The following is a 19,236-nucleotide window of genomic DNA, read 5'->3' as shown; positions in this document are numbered from 1 at the left end:
CAACTTGGTGATGAAACCATCATGAGCCCGCCAAAAGAGCTCCTCAAATGAATCTCCCATGAAGAATGTGCAAGGCTTGGCAAATATTTGGCGTAATTCGTGGGAACGAGACTCTCATCAGCAACAACAGGTTGATTTAAAGCAACAACACTGCGATCTATGAGTAGAGGTCATCTCTTTTCCTCCGTGATCAATGCCACGACAAACGCCACCAATCCCTATTCGTGCAACTCCACCTCCACAACATCTGCTCACACCAACTCGAATAACTATCAACAATTGTAAACAATAGAGGTTGGTTCATTATCAGATCTAGATTTAGATCCTTTCCCTCTCAACCTGGTCTTTCGGCATAAAGTGAAACCTCCACACACTGCGCCACCGAGAGAGCTGCCAATTCCTCCAAGTCGGAGGTTCATGTAGCCTTAATACACCCACCACGATCACCAATTGAGGCAACCCCGATCTATTGAGGAGCAGCATAATCACCAAGAAGAACCACCACAACTAGCAACATGTCAATCAGAGCCACAAATTACTCAGGCAACTTTTCAAGATGAGCCGTCCTCTGTTCCATTTCTCGATATCCTCTGCCTCGTTCCAGTTTGGCAGTGATTTAGCCTCTACCACGAAAATTAAGCCTCTACCACGACAACCTCACAGATCGACGGTCAAAGGCACCTGTCAAACACATCCACGAATCACTTAGATCTGTGATGTTCTCTTAGTTGATAAATCTCAGTGGATTTTACAAACTCGGCGTCCTCTCCCATACCACAGATCTTAGCAGATCTCACCAGGCTTCAAACAAATCCGCCTTTGCTGCTACAATAACGGGATTCACTTCTTCATGGGCTACACTCAATCCAACAGCCAACCTTGCTGCGCTCCATAGCCATGACCTCCTCTTGCTCTCGGCCACAAAGTCACCATCGAAGACAACTCAATTGGGTTTTTCCCTCTCTCTAAGGTCCTCTGCCGCCACAGTCCACTACTCAGTCAATCTAATTATGTGACGGTCACCGTTCAGCTACCTGGAGGTGAGCACATGCCAGCCTACAGTGGCTTCTCCTTCCTTGCAACTCCACATCGCAGCACCTCCACACAGATCAATCACGATCCACCAGGCTTCCTTGCAAATGACTAGACTTCCTTTCTCATAAGGGAATGTTTCAGTCACACACTTGATCTGCTCCCATCGTGTCGCTCACCGCACCAGCTCCACCTGATAGCTCACCGAACTCAGCCTTATGCAACCGATCAATTTTCCCAAGTTCACGTAACAACTCCCACTTAGTGTTCCAAATTACTTTCAAGCATCAGCACCCTTATTCAACCAGTAGAAGCACTGATCCAGTTAACTTCACAGTTAAAAAAAACACGCGTTGCCTCCTCACCACTAGGGGCCTCTCTTCTAACACCTAGACACTATCAAGCACACTGGCTTTGACTCACCAGCCTTGGAGCTCTGATACCATGATAAAAAATAAAGAATCAAATTTATTGATCAAATTGGGCAGCTCTCAGGTGAGAGACTACACCTAGAGACTGCCTCTAGCAGAACGCTCTACATCCATTCACACAAAAGCCTGTTACTTATAAAATAGCACATAAATAGGGTGGTTTGAACCACTCCCTAAATAATAGGATCTTAGACCTAATAAGAGGGTGTCAATCCTATCCTACAACAAAAAACAACCAAATCTAGGAAAAAACTAATTTTATCCATTAATTCTAACATTCCCCCTTAATGGAGAAAGGATGCTTGGAAAAATGCTGGTCTAGTCTTAGCTAGGCATACAATAGTACATAAAAAAACTTGGTAATTGAGCTTTCATTTTTGTCTTCTCTATTGAGATTCCATGCTTGTTCATTCATCGGCGAATTTTCATCTTCACATTTCTTGCCATAAGGTAGTTATGGAGCTTCTATTCCTTTTTACGTTTTCTACCCCAAAGGTTGAATGCTTGAACAATTATCCTCCTCTTTCTTGATCTCAATTGTAGGCTAACATTCAATGTTGCAGGTTCTTGGGAATTTTCAATTATTTCTTCTTGAATGCCAATATTTGCACACTTAAAAACAATGTTAGTTTCATTTTGTCTCTTGTCTTCCTGCTCCTTCAAGAGAGCTTTCATTTCTCCATCTCTCTTTGCTCACATAGTTTGTTGATTCATGCCTTCAACCTCTTTACTCAATTATGTTGCTACAAACATGCTGTCCTGCATTTGATTTGTATATGGAGATAATATTTTCTTCTCACTGAACAACAACTCATCAATAAGATGCTTTTCATGCATCAAATTGATCCACTCGTCATGAGATACATAGATCTCATCAAATTTGACTTCATAGGTCTCTGCATCAGGGAAGCTTTCTTCATAAAAAAATTCAGATTCTACAATAATGGTTGTATCTTCATCATCACATGTTTTAATGTCAATTACAGGCACACATTCATCACCCATCATTGCATCTTCAATGTTGACATGTTCAGTTTCACAATCAGTTATGGGATTGAAAACACAATCATCATTTTCAAGAGCAATACCTTCATCATCTTTGCCCTCATTCAAACTGTACTTCATTTCTAAAATATCCCACAAAACTTTTGCATTTTGAATCTTACCATATTCATGTAGTATGTTGAACATGATGTTTTCATCTAATGCATATGTTATAAGACGTAATGTTGATGCATCTCCACTATCATAGTTTAAATTGATAGCATCTTCAACATAATTCAATAAATTTACCTTCCATAATGTTGTTTTCATTTCAGTTATCTAGCTTTCATAATTCATACCTGAAAAAGAGGGTAGATCCGACATTAACCTCTTAATGATTTCATCAAATTCTAGATTTGCATCATGATCCTTGACTTGATCAGCTATAAGTCCATCAACATCGACTAGAAACTTTTTCACCACATTCAACAAAACAATATATTGCATCTATTCTATTGTAGCTTATATTGTGACTTAAGCCTTATTTATCAATTTTATCACAATGTGTATCCTAAAATCATTAAGGGGGTTCAACCTCAATGAAGCCCTTTATATTTTCTACTCCGCAAAATCTAAAGTAATGAGGTATTTATTCGTTATAATATATCAAAATCGCAAAAGGAACAAGTATAAAGGAATTGGCCCATGTGATAAAGTTAAATCGCAACATAAATGGATCCATAATCGGATATATATGTGCATATCGAAACATGAAAGAAATAAAGAAATGTAACGTATTTAAAAAGGAAACAGGTGTTAAAACATATATAGCTGGACCTGAAATATATACATTCTGTTTAAAAGTTCGTCGGGTCCGCTGTATCGAAAGGCCCTTTATACACATGCATATGGGTTCCGCCGATCGCGATTAGCGATGACGGACCCAAAAGGATATATATTATGTTTATAATACCGGCGGGTCCGCAATAACGATGGGCCGGACCTGATATTGATTACACCATGATTTATAGTTCCATCGGGTCCGCAATTACAACATAACATTTATGACTTATGCCGATTGCGATTGCGATGGCCAGACCCGATATAATATATATTGCGTTTTATAATTGTGGCGGGTCCGTCATCGCATAACATATTATATATATATATATATATATATATATATATATATATATATATATATATATATATATATATATATATATATATATATATATATATATATATATATGGAAAGCGCCAATTGCGATGAGCGATGGGGTTTTGGACCCGATAAGATATATATTACATTTTATTACTCCGTTATGTCTGTTAGTGTCAGTCTTTCCAGCCTTCCTCCAGTGATCAAATATGCTCTTACAAAGTGGTTTCAGAGTGTCAAGGTCAAATTTTGTCATTTCAGTGAGTCTTCAAGCAAAATTTGGTCACTAGGCATTAGGTCTAGGGTTTGCTCTCACTCTTTTCAAAGTTGCCCAAATGCCAATCTATGTCACTATTCAGCTGAGTCTATCATCATTCATAGGGTTGTCATTATCATGTCAGTGTCTAATGAGTTATTTTACACCTTGTTCATGCTTCAGTTGCGCCCAGGCAAGGTCATTTCCCTCTCCTAGGGTTTTGAAGGCAATTTCTCTTGAATGGTCAAATCATTAGCAAAACTTGTATCCAGATATTCATACACCTTCCCCTATCCTTAAAGTACCTTATCAAATGCTTCCCATCACTGAGATCCCCCAAAATCCTCATTTTTGCACAAACCCTAGTTTCTTGCCACAACTTGGCAATTTTCTAGGTTGGGCCTGTGTTTTGCCCTTTTGGACCTCTTCCCCTCACTCAATCTCTAAGATTCCACTTTCCCCTGCTTCCTAACATTCCTCCCTACTCCCAAAAATTTCCTCAAGAATTTAGAAGCCCCTTATCCCCTTCATTTCGCTTCATTTCGGCAAAATCCCTTGTTCCACACATCGGGATAAGTTTCGCTCAAAAGATGTTTTAGAGAAATAAAAGATGAATTTGGGAAAACTGAGAGAGGTTTTTGTCCACAACATGCCAAAGAAGAAAAAACTCTTTCACTTTTTGCACAGGTGTCATGGTTTTAGAGAAATGTCAAAATTACAATCGCCAGATCCAAGGAGGTTGGCCAAGGCACTAAAACGACGGAAAAGGCCCGATCCACTCCAAATTTTGGCCAAAGCCTCTTTGACTGAGCATGGTACTTGATTGGGGACTCCCAGCCCAAATTTCAAGAAATTTGGAGAAAATTTTGTCAATTGTGAATTTTTTGTGCCAAACACAGGTTTTTGCCCTCAACGCGTAGTGCGCCGCGCGCTACCCTGAAGATGGGCAAGTCCATTCCTCAAAAACTCAGCATTTTTGGATTTTTCATGACAAATTAGACTTGCTCAGCAATTTCCAAGAGATTCCATCAAGTTTTGAGCCTCCAGAAGGTCAAAAAACAAGCAAAAAATGACTTTCTGCCACCTTTTTGACACACAGGAAGCAGTCTTGGGAGATTGCAATTTTGGAGGGGCAAATGGTCACCAAATTCAGAAATTCCACTTGGGTTGGAAAGTAGACATCCAGAAATTTCCAACAAGCCCACTTTTTCCTCATTTGGACTCCGGGAAGTGCCTCAAAAGCAGGCCCAAAGGCGCGCTACGCGTTGAGATTCAGGGCGCTACGCATCAGGCTATTTTCACAGAAATGCACCTACAGCTCAGCAAAACGCAGTTTTGACTAGGTTTGACTTTTTGGAGTGGATTTTGATCCTCCTTGATGTAAATGATGTAATTTTATGATACTTTGACACTTATTTATCTCTTCTAGAAGATTCATTCATGAAATAGGCAAAAATTTAATGAATGAATTGGTTTCCTAGCTTATAGAGGCAAGTTGTTTTGACTGCCTAGATTTTAGTGCTCAGTTTGGAATTGGTTGAAACAACTCCTAGGATAGTGAGCTCGACCCCTAGAGGCAAGGAAAGATGTTAGATTGCCTATATTATGTACTTTCTTGGTCATTTTCATGGTTGGACTCTTGAGGGAGAAAGCTTCTATTGTATTACTCATTGTATCTCTGCAATTTTTGGCAAAGGAAGACCAGGGTTTTGCAGTCCTTTTTGGGATTCCTGTGGTTACATGTATTGATGGTGTGTTTCTCTTTGTACTTGTAAGTTTGTTATGTGAATCATCTTCTTACTTTTCCTTCTGCAAATTAGGCAAATGAAGTTTTAAGGTAGAATTCATGGTTGCTATGCTCTGCCTTTAAGTTTGCTTAATATCAATGTTTTCATCTGTTTAAGGAGAATTCAAGGTGTTTACTTGATCTCCTTAGCTCCTCACCAGTCATTCTTGTCCATCTGACTCTTTCAAAGGCATCAATACAGTCTCCTAACTTGCCCTAAAGAACCCCCTGCAAAAACTGTGTCCAATCCCCGCACCCAAAATTGCCTTTCCCCAACTTTCCACCGAAACCCTAAAACTCGCAAATCAAACCTTTTTATCAGTTTACTAGCCTAAAATCAGTGTTCTTTATTGGTTATCTCTGCCCGTTGAAGATCTTTGCCGAGATATACCGGAGAGAGCCCTCTCCTGCCCCATAGGGCTAGCTACGAGGCTAAGTGGTTTGATGTTGCCTTGGAGTTTGCCTTTCTCAGCCTAAGGTGAAATTTCAAGCGCTAACAATGTCCGTCATGCCGCAGTAAAGGATTGGGTCGATATAACAGTTGATAGCGCCGATTGTGATTTATGATGAAAAGTCAATGGAGCATTGGATGGCTAGATCCGATGGAGTTATTAAATCAGGTTAATTCCTTTTCAGTTTCAGTGCTTTGCGTTAATTCCGATATATAAAGGAAAATCAGTGTTAAGGCTGAATTTGAGGAAAAGGCGGATTTAAATTTATAAGGCAGGTTTTTGGGTGAAGCCAAAATGGTAAATGGTTTTATTGGAGCTCACTCGATCCCGCTCAGCATTCAACACATAGCAATCAGGTGGAGAGAGGAAACCACCCATTTCGGGCGAGTATTCTCCGGGCTTATGTCCCACTCGAAACCTTTACAAACCGTATGATCTGAAAAGCGTAGATCTACGGTGGGGATATATTGGCGGAAGGGTATGCCTCGATAGTTGTGCAAAGCCCGCATTAGAAGCGAAAAAAGCATGATTTATGGTATATTTCCATTATTAACAGAAAAGCACAGATATGAAGGAATTATGCATAAGTCCAACACTACGTTAATGCAATGTTGAAAAGGGCCGATTGCAATTTGCAATGGAAGTCAACGGAGCGCTGAACGAGCAGATTTGACAGGTTTATAAAGCAGAATTAACTCTTTTGAGTTTTGTATTAATCAGAGGTTTGCATTAATTTCGCTGTGTAAAGGGGAAAATCAGTGTTAAAGCCAAATTTGAAGAAAAAGGCAGTTGGTCGAATTTCTTGGTGTTTTGGCCAATCAAAATGCCTAATACATACATAAGTCTAGATTTAAGCACAGCTAACACAGTTTATCACGACTAAAATGAATTAATCATTATTTAAGCATTTACAGAAGAACCCAATAGCTGATTAACAGAGCAAGCCAGCAGTTAATGTCATCTTCGAAGTTCAGTTATTATCTTGTTATTTCATGTTCTTTGAGGTGTCTTTTAACCTCTGTAAATTCTATAATAGTTTTTAATTCAGATAGTTAGGGAAACAATTTAGTAGTTTGACAGTTTTAGAGATTAGCAACTGTTTCACAAATGTATAAAAGGAGGGAAATTTACAGAGAAAGGGTTTTTGGAATTTTGGAGAACCCGGAGACTAGGCCATTGTATTCGTGATATCATCGTTGATTAATGAAAGGATCAGAAGTTTCCATGAGTTGTTGCATATAATTTTGTAAGCCTCTTTGTCATGTGTCATGCTATGTTTCCTTCTTTTCAAGTATAGTAATGAAGTTGCATGTATTTATTTGCTTATGTAGATAAAGTTAAAATTCATTAAAGAGCGCTCCTATACTTGAAGTCCTCACTTCCTTTCTAAATTATAGATAATAGTTTCTGTGAAAGACCGGCGTATTGTCTATGATTCAGTTCTCATTACCATAATTCCTCTAAGTTACAGATAGTAGTTTCTGTGAAAGATCAGCATATTATTCTTAACTTCTCCTTCAAATTTTCTTCATTCATCATTTATATCTGGCAACAAATGGCATTCTGAGATGTTCTGGTCATACATGTATTAAGAGTTAAAGACCAAGTTTTCCAGGTCATTCATTTGAGAATACAACAAAAAATATGTGACAGTAAACAAATATTTATTAATTTCTTAAGCACAATTTCCCCACAGCCAGGAAATTGGTTTCTTAAGGAACAACATTAATTGGCGTCGTTGCAGGGGAGAGAAGACAAGAACACTTTTCCCTGGGTTTTCAATATTTTCCTCTGGTTGTTCAATGAGGAGGAAATATTTGGCTATTTTGTATAAAAGCAATTGAATAAGAGTACTTTTCCATAGGTTTATTAAGTTTGAAGCTGATCCTTGAGAGTGACAAGTTTCAGCAGTTGGTTGTACATTCACACCTGTAATTTTCACTTACCACATTGATTGGCGACTCCACTGTACTTTGAAGTTTTCTTTTCTAGGTTTTAATGGCTCTCCCTGCATTCTTACTTCATAAATTTGATCCATTTGATTTTACTAGGATCATTGGTTATCCTCATGATATGCCTGCATATTATGTCCGGGATGAGTATCTTCCAAAATTCAGTAGAAAGGAATATGAAGATCCAGCTCAGCATCTCCAAGAGTTTCATGAATGCATGGAGCAGCAGGGCATCATTCATGAAGATGTTAAGATGAAGTTGTTTATGTTTTCTTTGGACTTAGAAGCTAGGGATTGGTTCAGGTCTCTGCCTCGTTCAAGCATTTCATCTTTGAAAGATTTCCATTCAGTATTCAATTCTTCTTGTAGAATTTATTATCCACACAAGTTTCTTTTTGAAAATTGTTGTGAATATTATGATTTTAAAGAAACTTTAAAAGCTCAAGATAATCCTGTTGAGGAAACTAATGATCTTATTGATAATATATCAAGCATTCAGAGAGATTATAGCTAGATTAACTATGAGCAAGTCTCTGAAAGCGAGGAACTATCATTTTCTCAAAATGATGTAGAGAAGTTTATAAAGCATTCTTCTTCAATAATCTCCCAAGCAAAGAATTGGTTGACTATGTTCCAAGCAGATCGAGCATCATTTTCTCAAAATGATATGGAGAAGTTTATAAAACATTTCTCTCCAATGATATCCCAAGCAGAGAATTGGATGACCCTGTTCCAAGCAAATCAAGAGAGTATTCAGATGGAGGAAAGTTCAAACATGCATCAAGAGTCTTTGCTCAGCAGTCAAGAAGAGGAAGAAATGATTGAGTTGCAAATAAATCCCTAGAGTTCCTATTTTGTTAGATTTGATGATCCTCCTATCTATAATGAAAATGGTTTAAATGGGGAACAGGATGAAGCTCTTCAAGTGCATCAGTTGGGTGTTGAACATACAAGAAGAAAACATCAAGTGGAATATGTTGGACAAGAATATATTGAGCCATCTATCATAGAAAAAGAGACTATCTTATGTAAAAAGAAAGCTGATAAAGAGATTGTATATCAGCGCATTGAAGAACATAATGATGCTCATGGATCAAAGGTAAGAAATCTATTTGAAGTTGATAATATGTCATATAGTAATGATAATTTTTTTTTCTTTCTCCCTGAAGTTAGAATTACAAATTGTTTTCAATCAAAGCTTAAAGATGAAAAGTGGAGACATGAAAGTGATATAGATCATTTTCTTAAAGATGTTGCTGATTGTTCTGTTGAATATATTATCCCAACAGAAGGTTCAATTGAGCAGGGACCTTCATACATAGAGAATTTCTTTTTTGGAGTTGATCAAGAACATATTTTTTCTCATACTTTTGAAGATCCTGTGGCAGATTACATGGAAGAATTTATCAGCAGTCTACATATATCATTTTGTGGATACTCTTCTAATTTTTGTTGAGGGCTGCCTTTATGCATAGTTCATTTTTCATTTAGGATGAATTGTATTTTAAAAATTCACTGGCAGAATGGTTCAAGATTATGCACTCAAATGCTAATCTGGTATCATTGGAAGATTGACTTCACCTGATTAAGGTCAGTCATGTATATATGTAGGGACTTGTACATAAATAAGCTCAGGTGTTGAGAATTTGGTTTCAAGTTACAATTCTTCAGTTTAGTCATTAGTTGATGAATAAGGGTGACTTTCCCAGTTGGAAACAGGTTTGTAGAGGTGTCAGACTTCAAGACTGTCAGGTTTCAGTGGTCAGATTTCAGGGTTTTCACAGTTTTGGACTCCATGCCCAACTAAGACTACTGATCTACAATTCTCAATATTTTGTTACCAAAGTGCAGGCATCTTATCACTGCAGATATCTACGTGGGATCACAGTACAATTTTTTCACACAGTTAAGTTTGGAGAAGCAATATATGACTCCATGCCCAAGGGATAAGGCACTGATCTGTGGTTCTTAGTGCTTCCAGGACAAAAGCACCATCCCTAGGTGGAGCCAGATGTTGTAGCTTATATTGTGACTTAAGCCTTATTTATCAATTTTATCACAATGTGTGGCCTAAAATCATTAAGGGGGTTCAACCTCAATGAAGCCCTTTATATTTTATACTTCGCAAAATCTAAAGTAATGAGGTATTTATTCGTTATAATATATCAAAATCGCAAAAAGGAACAAGTATAAAGGAATTGGCCCATCTGATAAAGTTAAATCGCAACATAAATGGATCCATAACCGGATATATATGTGCATATTGAAACGTGAAAGAAATAAAGAAATGTAGCGGATTTACAAAGGAAACAAGTGTTAAAACATATATAGTTGGACCTGAAATATATACATTCTGTTTAAAAGTTCATCGGGTCCACTGTATCGAAAGGCCCTTTATACACCTGCATACGGGTTCCGCCGATTGTGATTAGTGATGACGGACCCGAAAGGATATATATTATGTTTATAATATTGGCAGATCCGCGATTACAACATAACGTTTATGACTTATGCCAATTGCGATTGCGATGGTCGGACCCGATATAACATATATTGCGTTTTATAATTGCGACGGGTCCGTCATCGCATAACATAATATATATATATATATATATATATATATATATATATATATATATATATATATATATATATATATATATATATATATATATATATATCTATATATATATATGGAAAGCGCTGATTGCGATAAGCGATGGGGTTTCGGACCCGATATGATATATATTACGTTTTATTACACCGTTATGTCTGTCATGCCGCAGTTTATAAAGGGTTGGGTCGATATAACAATTGATAGCGTTGATTGCGATTTATGACAAAAAGTCAATGGAGCATTGGATGGCTGGATTTGATGGAGTTATTAAATTAGGTTATTTCCTTTTCAGTTCCGGTGCTTTGCGTTAATTCCGATATATAAAGGAAAATCAGTGTTAAGGCTGAATTTGAAGAAAAGGCGGATTTAAAGTTATAAGGCAGGTTTTCGGGCGAAGCCAAAACGGTAAATGGTTTTATTGGAGCTCACCCGATCCCACTCAGCATTCAACACGTAGCAATCAGGTGGAGAGAGGAAACCACCCATTTCGGGCGGGTATTCTCCGGGCTTATGTCCCACCCAAAACCTTTACAGACTGTCTGATCTGAAAAGCGCAGATCTATGGTGGGGATATATTGGCGGAAGGGTATGCCTCAATAGTTGTGCAAAGCCCACATTAGAAGCGGAAAAAGCATGATTTATGGTATATTTCCATTATTAATAGAAAAGCGCAGATATGAAGGAATTATGCGTAAGTCCAACATTACGTTAATTCAACGTTGAAAAGGGCTGATTGCGATTTGCAATGGAAGTCAACGGAGCGTTGAACAGGCGGATTTGATAGGTTTATAAAGTAGAATTAACTCTTTTGAGTTTCGTATTAATCATAGGTTTGCGTTAATTTCACTGTGTAAAGTGGAAAATCAGTGTTAAAGCCAAAATTGAAGAAAAAGGCAGTGGGTCGAATTTCTTGGTGTTTTGGCCAATCAAAACGCCTAATACATACATAAGTCCATATTTAAGCACAACTAACATGGTTTATCACGACTAAAATGAATTAATCATTATTTAAACATTTACAGAAGAACCCAGCAGCTGATTAACAGAGCAAGCCAGTAGTTAATGTCATCTTCGAAGTTCAGTTATTTTCCTATTATTTCATGTTCTTTGAGGTGTCTTTTAACCTCTGTAAATTCTGTAATAGTTTTTAATTCAGATAGTTAGGGAAACAGTTTAGTAGTTTGACAGTTTCAGAGATTAGCAACTGTTTCACAAATGTATAAAAGGAGGAAAATTTACAGAGAAAGGGTTGTTGGAATTTTGGAGAACCCGGAGACTAGGCCACTGTATTCTTGATATCATCGTTGATTAATGAAAGGATCAAAAGTTTCCATGAGTTGTTGCATATAATTTTGTAAGCTTCTCTATCATGTGTCATGCTATGTTTTCTTCTTTTCAAGTATAGTAATGAAGCTACAGGTCTTTATTTGCTTATGTAGATAAAGTTAAAATTTCTTAAAGAGCGCTCCTATACTTGAAGTCCTCACTTCCTTTCTAAATTATAGATAATAGTTTCTGTGAAATACCAACATATTGTCTATGATTCAGTTCTCATTACCATAATTCCTCTAAGTTACACATAGTAGTTTATGTGAAAGATCAACATATTATCTTTAACTTCTCCTTCAAATTTTCTTCATTCATCATTTATATCTAGCAACAAATGGCATTCTGAGATGTTCTGGTCATACATGTATTAAGAGTTAAAGACCAAGTTTTCCAGGTCCTTCATTTGAGAATACAACAAACAATAAGTGACAGTAAACAAATATTTATTAATGTCTTAAGCACAATTTCCCCACAGCTAGGAAATTGGTTTCTTAAGGAACAACATGTTCCTTGATGATTTCTCCTTAGTTTTTTTCGAGACTCTTTCAGTCTCCTTTGTTGAACCATTTATCCTTCTATTTTCTCCCCTGTATCGAGTGCGCAATAATGGTCCCACTCGGATCAAGCAATCTACAATGTCCTGAACTTAAACCAACAGCTATCCAAGTAGAGATGGATAATCCTTTTCATGCTTTCAAGTTTATCTCGATGACTAGAACAACAAATAACATAAATTAAGAAGAAACTGAAGACTCCAAAGGCTCACATCACCATAGATGAAGTTGGTGACCAACATTAACATCAATAAACCTGATCATATGGTCTAGAGAGAGAAGACCTCCAATTGGGTGCATCGACTTCTTCTCATGTCCCAAAGATGCAAAGTTCTATCAAGAGAGATTAAAATTAACAATTTTTCATCCAATACAGCTAGCTTCGTGACGAAACCATCATGAGGCCACCAAAACTAGAGCTCATCAAATGAATCTCCCACGGAGAATGCGCAGGGCTTGGCAGTGATTTGGCAGAAATTCGTGGGGACGAGGCTCTCAACGGCCACAACAGGATGATTTCAAGCAACAGTACTATGATATCTGAGTAGAGGTCGGATATTTTTCTCCTCGATCAATGCCACGACAAATAAGTCGATCTCGATTCGTGGCAACTCCACCTCGACAACAACTTCTTGCACAATCGCAAACAATAGAGGTTGGTTCGTTATCAGATCTAGATCTAGATCCTTTCCCTCTCAACTTGGTCTTTCGGCATAAAGTGAAACCTCCACACACTACGCCACCAAGAGAGCCGCCTATTCCTCCAAGCCACAGGTTCACGTAGCCTCAATACACCCAACACGATCGTCGATTGAGGCAACCCCGATCTATTGAGGACCATCATAATCACTAAGAAGAATCACCACAACTAGAAAAATGTCAATCAGAGCCACAAATTACTTAGGCAACTTTTCAAGACGAGCCGTCCTCCGTTCAATTCCTCGATCTGCTCTGCCTCGTCCCAGTTTGGCAACGATTTGGCCTCTACCACGACAATTAAGCCTCTACCACAGAAACCTCACAGATTGGTGGTCAGAGGCACCTGTCAAACTGCATCCACGGATCACTTAGATCTGCACTGTTCTCTTAGTTGAAAAATCTCAGCGAATTTTACGAACTCGGCGTCCTCTCCCATGCCACAGATCTCAGTAGATCTCACAAGGCTTCAAACGAATCCACCTTTGCTACTGCAACCACGAGATTCACTTCCTCATGGGATGCACTCAATCCAACAACCAACCTTGCTGAGCTCCACAACCACAACCTCCTCTTGCTCTCGGCCAGAAAGGCACCACCGAAGACTACTTGATTCGGTCTTTTTCTCTTTGTGAGCTCCTTCGCCGCCACAGTCCATCACTCGGTCAGTCCAATTATGCGGCGGTCACCATTCATATGCCCGAAGGCGAGCTCATGCTGGCCTACCGTGGCTCCTCCTTCCTCACATCTCCACACTGCAACACTGATGAGCCCCAAATTTTGGTAACATTTTGGGCTCATTTGGCCTACTTACCTTGCTCAACCCTTCATTTTTCATCACTTATGCATCATTTCTTAGTATATTCATGTTATTTGTAGGAAGGAGGGCAGTCACTATTCCTAGGTGGCTAATACATGTTTATTTCGGGTTTTTTGACATTAAATGGAGCAAAACCACGCAGATGAAGGCAAGGAGACAGCCAAGGTGGCATTGCGGTTTTGTAGGAAGGTTGTCCACAGCCTTGAATGACCTTCCTCGTGATCTCCACCCCAACTCCGAGCTCCAACAGCTATCACCACCGAGCTAGAAGGCAGCCAACGGATTCTAAGGGAACAGCAGTTTACTTTTAGTTGGTCAGCCAAGCCCCACTGATTTAGGAGGCCAGCTTGGCCCTCATAATGTATAAATATTGAGGTTGTAGCCTTCGATGGAAACTTTTGAACCTTTGTTGCAGATTCTGAATTACGAGCTATAGCTCTGTTTTGCTTTTTGTAAGCCATCTTTGGCATGTTGTTAGACTTATGACTATGATCTTTTAATAAAAGGCAGGCAGATTCAAGTTCAGTTCTGAGTTCTTAGAGGAGCTATAGCTCTCAGGGTTGGGCCCAACCTGAGAGCAATAGACCTCCTTTCTTTGTATTGTTACTTGTCTTTCGTTCAGCATTATATTTCTTTTCCTTTACATGCACTTGGAAACACAGTTTGCTGATTCGGATTTCTTGGTGTGGTTACATAGGTTAGTGTTATGAACAAAGTTGCTTTCAGTAGTTTAGATTAGAGTAAGGAGATTAGAGTGATCAGAGCTCCAAAAAAGGGTTGATTGCACACTCACTTCCACCTCTGTTTAGAGATTGGGATTGCAGCCCGTGCCACCCACCAAAAACACAGTTTTACATATTCATGCAAGTCTTGAGGTAATGTTTCCGGTTGTAGAAATGTCCATGCATTTAGATCTTGTGGAATAACTCTTTGTTTCAGCACCATGCACGATTTCCCTTTAAACTACATCGCTGTTCCTTGGTTTCTAATAAAACAGTTAGAGTAGGTTGATGACATTTTGGTTATACGCAAGACATAGGTGATTTGTTTCATTTACACTGCGCAGCACCACTCTATCATTTCCTTATCCTTCTCAGCCGTGCCTAAGCCATCTACTTACCTCCCAGTTCGGTCATTTGCCTCCCCACTCTTCTATCATCCACGTTGTTTTATCTTTTCGGCCTTCCATTGCCTCTACCCTCCTATCGACCAACCAGCTTTACACATCCCCTCTCCATCTCATCTCTCTGTCCGTAAGCCATCACAAGCTCCCCTCTCATCCTCCCTATCCACCCATACAGCTCATTCACTCATCCATCACCCAAAACTCCGATTGCAGAACATCTTGTAGAAGTTAGCAGACTTCCTGTAGAAATCCTGAACTTCCTGTAGAATCCCCTGCAGACATCCTGTAGAAATCCTGAACTTCCTGTAGAATCCCCTGCAGACATCCTGTAGAAGCTTGTAAACACGATTGCCAGGCATCTGAACCTTGTGAACTTCTGTGGAATGATGTTAGGGATCCCTTGGACCCTCTCAGAAGTCCTCCTGACCTTTTCCAAGCCTTCCTTCCCTTGATCTACCCCTGCACAGTCAAGACCCAGTAAGAAGCACAGTCATAATAACTCCAACCACTTGAGCAAAAATACAAAAACATGTTCTCTTCAGATGAAAGTAGTTTAGACACATGCATCTCATCTCAATAGAAGTAATGGCATCACTTTTAGAAGTTGCATCCCCACCTTTGCATCGTAAGGATTAAGCTGGTCAAATTAGGGTTTACTAGGGTTTCCATGTTTTGTTGGCTTTCAGTTCATTCTTGCAAAGTAGGTTAATTTCCTTTGAGATAGCTTTCGTTCATCACTTAAAAAGCTTCTTCTGAGAACATATAGAAGTTGGCTTGAGCCCTAGCGGACTTGTGCCAGCTGACCAAGTGACAACTGCGACAAGAGCTAGTACTTGTGCATACAGCACCGTCGCTTCCAAGTTTGTTACGAACTACCGGGTTGATAAAATTAGAGAAGGAAGCCCCAGGAGTTGTAGCATTATTGCTACAATACTGGAGGCCACCATCTTTTTGGCGCCGTTGCCGGGGAAGCGTCAGAGTATTAGTAATTGTTGCTTTTCTTCTATTTTCCTACTCTCACCTTTTGCCAAGTAGTTTATTTCATTTCCATTCTGCAAAAGTAGCATAGACATTTCCTGCTTTCATAGATTAGCATTTCAATTCCGCAATTTCAATTTTGCAAGCATAGATTAGTATTTCAATTCTGCAAGCGTAGACTAGCATTTCCATTCCTGCAGTTCCACTTGAGCAAAGTAGATTAGTTCTTTCCTGCTTTCATTTCAATTCTGCATTTTCATTTCAACAAGATAGTTAGTTGTAGATCAATCTGTTTCAGTTTTTGCAGGTACCAGAAAAAAAAACAAAAGCAATCAAAAAAGTCTTTCCATTTCATGCCTCGTAGGAACCGAGATAAAACAGGCAAATTCTTACCCAACACCCCCACCACATCACTGAGTCACCCTTCTCTCTTCTTCGGTGACAGTGATCCAAAAGAACCTATAGGTGAACCTCCTGAGATATACGAAGATCCTATAACAGAAGAAGAATTAGAGACCATCCCATCTGAAGCTATGGCTGACAATAGAGGAGAAGATGAGAGAATAGAAGGTGCCTTCCCCATCCGAGAGACCAATGGAGACATGAAAATGAAGAACATTAGCCCCTCCGCTTTACCTCACTTCCATGGACTGACTACTGAAGATCCTGATACCTTCCTGTTTGAGTTTGCTGTCCTTTGTCGAACCTATGACTATACTGAAGATGAGCAGAAGCTGAAACTCTTCCCTTCAACTCTTAAGGATGCAACATTACGCTGGTTCATGGGCTTACCTGGGAACAGTATCACCACTTGGGCTCAGATGCAGCAAGCTTTCAATACCAAGTACCAGGACTACTGTAGGTCCAAGGAAACCAAGGGAGAAATCTTTCGGATGACCATGGGAAATGATGAGTCCTTAGAGGATTATGAGGAAAGGTTCCAACTTAGATATAAACGGGCCAGGTGCACACTTGACCCTGAATCCCTCAAGTTGGTCCTGCTCCGAGGAGTCCCTGAAGACCTCTTAGATACCCTTCACATGTTAGCTGGAGGAGATATTTACCAACTGCCTTATGAGGACATAAAGACTGTGTTTAGAAACCACTCTAGGGCAGCCCGGAAACGAGGTAGAGGAAACCTCCTCTCAGCTGGTATTCCTTTCTCCAAACATGAGTTTGCAAATCAATTAGAGGATCTCAAAAGTGAGGTGAGACAGACCATTGCCATGCAACTTGATACATTCAGGATCCAGCAGAAGAAGGAAGAAGCTGAGAGGGCCTTGGCTATCTTCTGCCCTAGATGTACAAGGAGACACCCTAAGAACGAATGCCCATTACATTCGGTTGAGGTATGTTTCGTTTGTGAGGAGGACCATCCCACAAATCAATGTCCAACCTTACCTGGGCTTAAAGCCATGTACCAAGGGACAGAAGCCCCCACTGAACCTCTCTATTTCCTCAACCAAAGGAGGCCACAAGGACCTAGACCTTACCAGCAGGGGATGCAAGGGGCACCCCAAGCTTATTACAGCCCCAACCAATCTACTCCTATGCCTTCCTGGGGTCCCCCTGCTCATCCTTCCTGGTCTGTGCCTCCTCCATGGTCTTATCCACCTCAGTACCATACTCAACCCACTACTCATTCATATCACTCACATGCCCAGCCACAGCCTCAGTGGAATGCACCTCAGTCGGGGTGGAGGCCCCAATACAACACTCCTCCCGCCATTTTGCCTCCACCACCAGTTCAACCTCAACCATTACCTCCTGCTCCTCCAAGGCAACCTCAAATGCCTGCTCAACCGAACCCGAACCCCAACAATAGACAGGCCCAACAGGTATACACTGGGGAAACATCATGCCCTACCTATGCTGTGGAGATCCAGGAGATCAATCTGCGATCTGGAAAGACTCTTCTGGATCACCAACCTCCTCCCCCAGAGGACGAGGAAGACAAACAGGAAAGTGAACCAAAGGCTATTCCACCCTTTCCTGAGAGATTAACAGCCACCACACAACCCAACCCAGAGGAGGATGAGCTTCTGGGAGAGCTCAAGCAGTTGTGTGTGAAAATACCACTTCTCCAAGCCATCAAAGATGTACCGATATACAACAAACTGGTTAAGGAAAAGTGTTTCAAACACCCAGGCAGGCGAAAGAGGGATGCTTCAACCATCAATGTCATAGGACAACTGTCTGACCTTATGTTAGGACAAGTCATCTGCCCAAAGTACCTAGATCCTGGGAGTCCTGTAGTAGATGTCCACATCAATGGCACCATCATACCTCACACCTTGATTGATCTGGGGGCTGCCATTAATGTGATGACCAGGGATACCATGCTCAAACTCAATCTTCAGGGTTCCCTGAGGAAGACTTCGACAGTCCTGCAACTAGCAGATCGCTCCACCGTGACTCCCGAAGGGATTGTGGAGGATGTCTTGGTCTCTGTCGACTCTTGGGAATACCCTGCAGATTTCTTGGTTCTGCAACCAAAGGCAAAGCTTACTGGATATCCTCTTATTTTGGGAAGGCCTTGGTTAGCCACTACAGATGCTTACATAAGTTGTCGTGCAGGAAACATGACCATCAAAAATGGTCCTATGTCCAAGCAGCTAGTCCTATACCCTCCTGCCCAACCCTCCTTAGAGCATGACTTACCACTTTGGTTGGAGGAAGGAGAAGAGGATGAGGTGTACTCAGCACCTTTGTGCACCTTGGACGCCACTAGAAGAGACCCCCCAACCGAGGATGACTTGATTGAGACCTTGATCCAGAATCCACCTCCCAGTGCACTATCCTTAGAGAAATTGGTGGAGGATGCCCAAGCCAGCACCTTAGTGGACCTTTGTGCAACCAACCCTGTCACTCCCAGAGTCAAGAATGTGGAGTTCGGCCTTGAGAGGACGTTAAAGATCAGCTCCTCCCTATCTCCTTCTCAAGAAAAGGAGCTGTGTAGCCTGTTGGCCAGTCATCTAGATGCTTTTGCTTGGAGCTATAAGGAGATGAAAGGAGTCCATCCTTCGGTCTGTACCCATCACATCTACATCAAAAAGGATTG

The sequence above is a fragment of the Pinus tabuliformis genome, chromosome 1_1 (assembly GCF_031772625.1).
Source record: "Pinus tabuliformis cultivar Carrire ecotype Pingquan chromosome 1_1, CPIR1, whole genome shotgun sequence".
NCBI lineage: Eukaryota > Viridiplantae > Streptophyta > Pinopsida > Pinales > Pinaceae > Pinus > Pinus tabuliformis.
The sequence above is the reverse complement of the archived record's forward strand: the minus strand, read 5'-3'. Positions refer to the sequence as shown.